We start from the raw sequence: 6,794 nt of genomic DNA, 5'->3' as shown, positions 1-6,794 counted from the left end.
TTTGTCGATCTTCTTTATTATCTTCGAGAGAGATTACAAAGTACCGAGAGTTAAACCCTGTCGGTCTAGACTCCCGCTAATTCATCTAGAGCTATCGACGTGAATTTGATGCAGATCACTTTGAACCCTCGATCTTACGAACATGGTGTGGCTTGAGAATCATAGACTATCGGAAATGTTAACTGGACACCGTCAGCCCACCCCGTTTTGCACGAATCCTGACACAGCATACTTACCACGTCGGATTCCCATACTCGTTCGCTATAAGGGAAACGCCAGCGGACCATATTTCAAAGTACTAGAGCCATCCCACTGGCTAGTGGCGCACCCCTTCGCCAGGGTCACTTGGGTTTGAATCTCAGTCCCCCCTTTTTTCCCTTTATTTTTTCAATGGATGGCATTTTCTCTAGGCGAAAATCAACATGGCAGTTTTATAAACTTTTCAAATTATGTCACATGGTATTTTTTATTTATTATAAGAGATGGTATTTTTCATTTATTTAAGAGATGGCATTTTTATATTAAGAGATGCCATTTTTTATTATTAAGAGATGGCATTTTTATATTAAGAGATGGCATTTATTATTATTAAGAGATGAACTTTTTTATTATTTATAAGAGATGGCATTTTTATGTTAAGAGATGATATTTTCATATTAAGAGATGACATTTTTGTTATTATTAAGAGATGTCATTTTTTATTATTAAGATATGACATTTTTAAATTAAGAGATGGCATTTTGGTTTTTTCTAGATGGCATATTTTGTTTATTAAGAGATGACATTTTTTTATCATGGCATTTTTAACAGATGGCATATTTTTGTTTTTGGTCTATGAAAAAAAATGTTCTCTAATTTCTACAGCATGGCATTTTACATTTTTTTCAGATCTAATTTTGTAATTGGGCCTGGAGGCCTGGTAGCCGAAGGGGAGAAGCTAAAGGGGCCGCTGGTTCGCTCAATCGCGAGCTCCCCAGCGAATGAATCGGTCGCTGGAGCTTCCACCCATTTTTTGTCTATAGGTAAGCTATATGTTATTCAAGGTATCAATAAAAAACCCCATTTTTGTAGGTTCTACTTACTTTTCATTGGCTTCGGAATAATAGAGTACCCGCACTAGCCTCTGACCTCTACTCCAAAACCTGAACTTCACAGATCCGAAGCCTAAACCTTCACTTCAGCAGGTCTTGTTTTCAAACTTACGGCGACCGGACGCCAGATAAAGGGGTCCTAGTGTATCGATCACCGCACTGGCCTCTGGATACTTTTTATATGTGCACTACAAGAAATCTGTTAATTCATGACGGATTTGTGGTTATAATCGGAGAAACCGTCATGGATCAGCGAGATCCAAATGTACCTCAAAACTATAGCCCCTATACGACAGACATCGAGTGACCGTCACAGAAATTGTCATCGATCGACCAGTTGGGCCTAGTCAGGCTTACACATTTTCTTCTTTGTACATCATTTGGACCGTCATCGATGGCTCATGCTAATGTGTCCCACGTGTCTTTTGCTTGGTCCACATGTCAGCAAGATGAAAAAAAAACTAGACCGAAACTGAGAGAGCGTGTGTGATAAGGAAAATTTTAAGTTGCCGGCGCGGGGAGTCGAAATTTTCAAGCCAGCCCATTGAACCGCGAGCCGCCGCCACTCCATCTATCCTCACTAGTAGAAAAACGGCATAATGTGTAGCACATTAGTCCCGGTTTGTAACTAAACCGGCACTAATCATCACATTAGTGCCGGCTCCAACGGCTAGGCGGGCGGCGGTCATTAGTACCGGTTCGTGGCGAACCTTTCGTACCGGTTCGTGCCACGAACCGGTACTAAAGGCGTGGTGGCAGGCTTGTGTCAGGCTGGGGCCCCATGATAACCTTTAGTACTGGTTGATTATATGAACCGGGACTAGAGATTCACCTTTAGTACCGGTTCGTATAACTAACCGGTACTAAAGGTCATCTTATATAAACCCCTTCGTCGAGCCCGAGCGCTCTGTTCTTCCCCTTTCCCCTCTCCTCTGTTTTCTTCCTCTTCCTCTCGAGCTCACACTCCATTTTTGCCAAAATTTGTGAAGATTTGAAGGCACCCCATCCATCCAATCGATCACAAAGGTTAGCAACTTTGTCCTTTCATCTCTCATTTCTAGATTAGCTCTTACAATGCTCTATAAGTATAGTGATTTGTGGGTTTTATTTTGGGAGGAATTATATGTGGTAGTATTTGATTTATATGCAATTTGAGGTCAAAATAACTTTTAGTTTGCATATGTAGGTGTGGTTTACTTAGTGTCTTCCCGTCTCCGTCCTAACCACCGTCGATCGCCCGCACCGTCCCGTCGCCGGCACCACCTTGTGGTGAGCCTCTTGTTCTCATCTTTTTTATATAAAAAAAATCATGTTTGTGTGATTTAGATATATAGTTACTCGTATAATTATCTTACCCGAACGTTGTTTGTTATACATAGTGCCATGGTTTTGATATCCGTCCCCGTCGGCCCTCGTCCGGTTTATGATTCAGATGTGGTATATATTTCTTTTATAACTATTTGTTGCATTTCGTGTTTATGACAAATTATGCCCATCAAGTTGACATAGATATATTTATCTAGGAGGTATGTGAACCGGAAATTCGAACCGACCCTATTGTCGAGAGGTTAAATTTAGTTGAAAAAACGAGTATTTCAAAGAGAAATTGAAAAGAATTGAGGGGGAGAAGATGGAATGGGAGTTGCATGTTGCCGATGTCATCGATGATCACAAATCAAGATGGAGAAAATGCGCTTGAAGATTAGAAAGATTAGAAAATATGCCATTGATAGTGAGGCTTAGTATCATTATGATGTTGGATCAATTGTTACCTTAGTTGTGATCGATCGCATTTGTTGTTGCATTTAAATGCTTTACCTAGAGAGTTATTTGTATGTTGAATTTAAGTGTTGTATGAACTTTATGTATGAACTTGTATTAATTTAGTTTTTTCCGTGTTGTGTAATGAAGATGAGCCGGCAATGGATGTACGATGACCGATGCTCTCTCCAGCTCATTAATGGCGTGCATACTTTTCTGCTTGCGGCTGAGGCAAACAAGCGGGCGGATGGTTTTATGCCTTGTCCATGTGCTGACTGTAAGAATGATCGGAATTACTCTAAGTTAAAAACCATTCACATCCACCAGTTTGAGTCCGGTTTCATGCCCCACTATAATCTTTGGACCAAGCACTGAGAAAGAGGGGTTATGATGGAAGACAATGAAGAATAAGAGGACGACGACATCTATCCTGGCCATGGGTTCCCTGAATACGATGGTACAACAACGGGGGAAGAAGCTGAGCCGGTAATGCGAGAAGAAGCTGAAGAAGAGGCATCAGATGAGCCCGCTGATGATCTAGGCCGGGCCATTGCCGATGCAAAGAGAAACTGTGCAAGTGAAATGGAGAAGAAGAAGTTGCAGCGCATGTTAGAGGATCACAAGAAATTGTTGTACCCGAATTGCGATGCTGACAAGAAAAAGCTGGGTAACACACTGGAATTGCTGTAATGGAAGGTAGAGAATGGTGTATCTGACAAGGGATTTGGGAAGTTGTTGGTAATGTTCAAGAAGATGCTTCCAACGGACAACGAATTGCCCGAGAGTACGTACGAAGCAAAGAAGGTTGTCTGCCCTCTAGGGTTAGAGGTGCAGAAGAGAGATGCATGCCGTAATGACTGCATCCTCTACCACGGTGAGTACGAGGATTTGAACGCGTGCCTGGTATGCGGTGCATTGCACTATAAGATCAGCCGCGATGACCCTAGTGATGTCGAGGGCAAGTGCCCTAGGAAGAAGATTCCTACCAAGGTGACGTGGTATGCTCCTATAATACCACGGTTGAACCTTTGTTCCAAAACAAAGAGCATGCCAAGGTGATGCGATGGCACAGAGAAGACCGTAAGAAAGACGGGAAGTTGAGAGTATCCGCTGACAGGTCGCAGTGGAGAAAAATCGAGAGAAAGTACATCAGGGAGGAGTTTGTAGGTGACGCAAGGGACGTATGGTTTGGTCTAAGCGCAGATGACATTAATCCTTTTGGGGAGCAGAGCAGCAACCATAGCACCTGGCCTGTGACTCTATGTATGTATAACCTTCCTCCTTGGTTGTGCATGAAGCGGAAGTTCATTATGATGTCAGTGCTCATCCAAGGCCCTAAGCAACCCGGCAATGACATTGATGTGTACCTAAGGCCATTAGTTGATGAACTCTTACAACTGTGGAATGGAAAAGGTGTACGTGCGTGGGGTGAGCACAAACAGCAAGAATTTGACCTAAAGGCGTTGCTGTTCGTTACCATCAATGATTGGCCTGCTCTCAGTAACCTTTCAGGACAGACAAACAAGGGATATCGCGGATGCACGCACTGTTTGGATGATACGGGCAGTATATATTTGGATAATTGTAGGAAGAATGTGTAACTGGGACATCGTCGATTTCTTCCGAGCAGGCATCCCGTAAGAAAGAAAGGCAAGCATTTTAAAGGTGAGGCGGATCACCGGACGAAGCCTCGCCACCGTACTGGTGATGATGTACATGATATGATCAAGGATTTGAAGGTAATCTTTGGAAAGGGTCCTGGCGGACAATCTGTTCCGAATGACGCCGACGGACGCGCACCCATGTGGAAGAAGAAATATATATTTTGGGACCTGCCCTATTGGAAAGACCTAGAGGTCCGCTCCGCAATCGACGTGATGCACGTTACGAAGAATCTTTGAGTGACCCTGCTTAGCTTCTTGGGCGTGTATGGGAAGACAAAAGATACACCGGAGGCACGGGAGGACTAGCAACGTATGCACGGAAAAGATGGCATACATCAGGGTCATTGATACGTCTCCAACGTATCTATAAAATTTTTATTGTTCCATGCTGTTTTATTATCAATCTTAGATGTTTTATAATCATTTTATAGTCAGTTTATATCATTTTTTGGTACTAACCTATTGACATAGTGCCAAGTGCCAGTTGTTTTCTGCATGTTTTTTTACATCGCAGGAAATCAATATCAAACGGAGCCCAAACACCGCGAAACTTTTTGGAGATTTTTTTGGGCCGGAAGGAACACTATGGGCCCTGGTGGCACCTGGGGGGAGTTCCGAGGTGGGGACAACCCACCAGGGCACGCCAGGAGGCCCAGGCACGCCCTGGTGGGTTGTGCCCACCTCGGGTGCCCCCCGGACCGCCTCTTTGCTCTATAAATACCCCAATATTCCAGAAAACCTAGGGGAGTCGACAAAATATTCATCCAGCCGCCGCAGAGTCCAGAAACACCAGATCCAATCTAGACACCATCACAGGGGGGTTCACCACTTCCATTGGTGCCTCTCCGATGATGCGTGAGTAGTTCTTCATAGACCTACGGGTCCGTAGTTAGTAGTTAGATGGCTTCCTCTCTCTCTCTTTTGATTATCAATACAATGGTCTCTTGGAGATCCATATGGTGTAACTCTTTTTGCGGTGTGTTTATTGGGATCCGATGAACTTTGAGTTTATGATCAGATCTATCTTTTTATATCCATGCAAGTTATTTGAGTTCTTTGATCTCTTATATGCATGATTGCTTATAGCCTCGTATTTCTTCTCCTATATTGGGTTTTGTTTGGCCAACTTGATCTATTTATCTTGCAATGGGAAGAGGTGCCCGGTAGTGAGTTCGATCTTACGGTGCTTGATCCCAGTGACAGAAGGGGAACCGACACGTATGTATCGTTTCCACTAAGGATAAAATGACGAGATTCATATCTAACGCCATAGATATACGGATCTTGTCTACATCATGTCATCATTCTTAATGCATTACTCCGTTTTTCCATGAAATTAATACACTAGATGCAGGTTGGATAGCGGTCGATGTGTGGAGTAATAGTAGTAGATGCAGGCAGGAGTCGGTCTACTAATCGTGGATGTGATACCTATGTAATGATCATTGCCTGGATATCGTCATAATTATTTGAAGTTCTATCAATTGCCCAACAGTAATTTGTTTACCCACCGTTGCTATTTTTCTCGAGAGAAGCCACTAGTGAAAACTATGGCCCCCGGGCCTTCTTTCTCATATATTTGCCTTTGCAATCTATTTGCCTTTACTTTTATTTTCAGATCTACTAAACCAAAAACCCAAAAATACCTTGTTGCAATTTATCTTATTTTTCAACCAATCTACCAATATTTATCTCTCTCTCATGTTTGTTACCCTAAAGGGATTGACAATCCCTTTAACTCATCGGGTTGCGAGGTGTTGTTATTTGTGTGCAGGTGCTGTTTACGTTGTGTTGCTTGGTTCTCCTACTGGTTCGATAACCTTGGTTTCACATCTGAGGGAAATACCTACTGCCGCTGTGCTGCATCATTCCTCTTTGGAGAAAAACCGACGTAGCTTCAAGCGACATGAAAAGGAATATCTGGCGCCGTTGATGGGGTGGATCTTCAACATAACCAGGTTCCTAATCACATATCTCATCTCCTCGCAATTACATTATTTGCCATTTGCCTCTCGTTTTCCTCTCCCCCACTTCACAAATATTTGCCGTTTTTGTTCGCTCTATTTTTCATTCGCTGTTTTCCGGTCGGATCTATCGCCTACTTGTGTTCTTGTTTACAACTGGTCAAGATGACGCAGGAGAACAATAAGTTGTGTGATTTTTCCAATACCAAAATAATGTGTGCTTGTGTTGCCATGTGTCTTCTATTTGCTTGCATCTTCAGTTGCTAAAATCCTATTGATATGGATCCTCATCCACTTGCTAATCTTTTCAAAAG

Source organism: Triticum urartu, chromosome 2 (genome assembly GCF_003073215.2).
Source record: "Triticum urartu cultivar G1812 chromosome 2, Tu2.1, whole genome shotgun sequence".
NCBI lineage: Eukaryota > Viridiplantae > Streptophyta > Magnoliopsida > Poales > Poaceae > Triticum > Triticum urartu.
The sequence above is the reverse complement of the archived record's forward strand: the minus strand, read 5'-3'. Positions refer to the sequence as shown.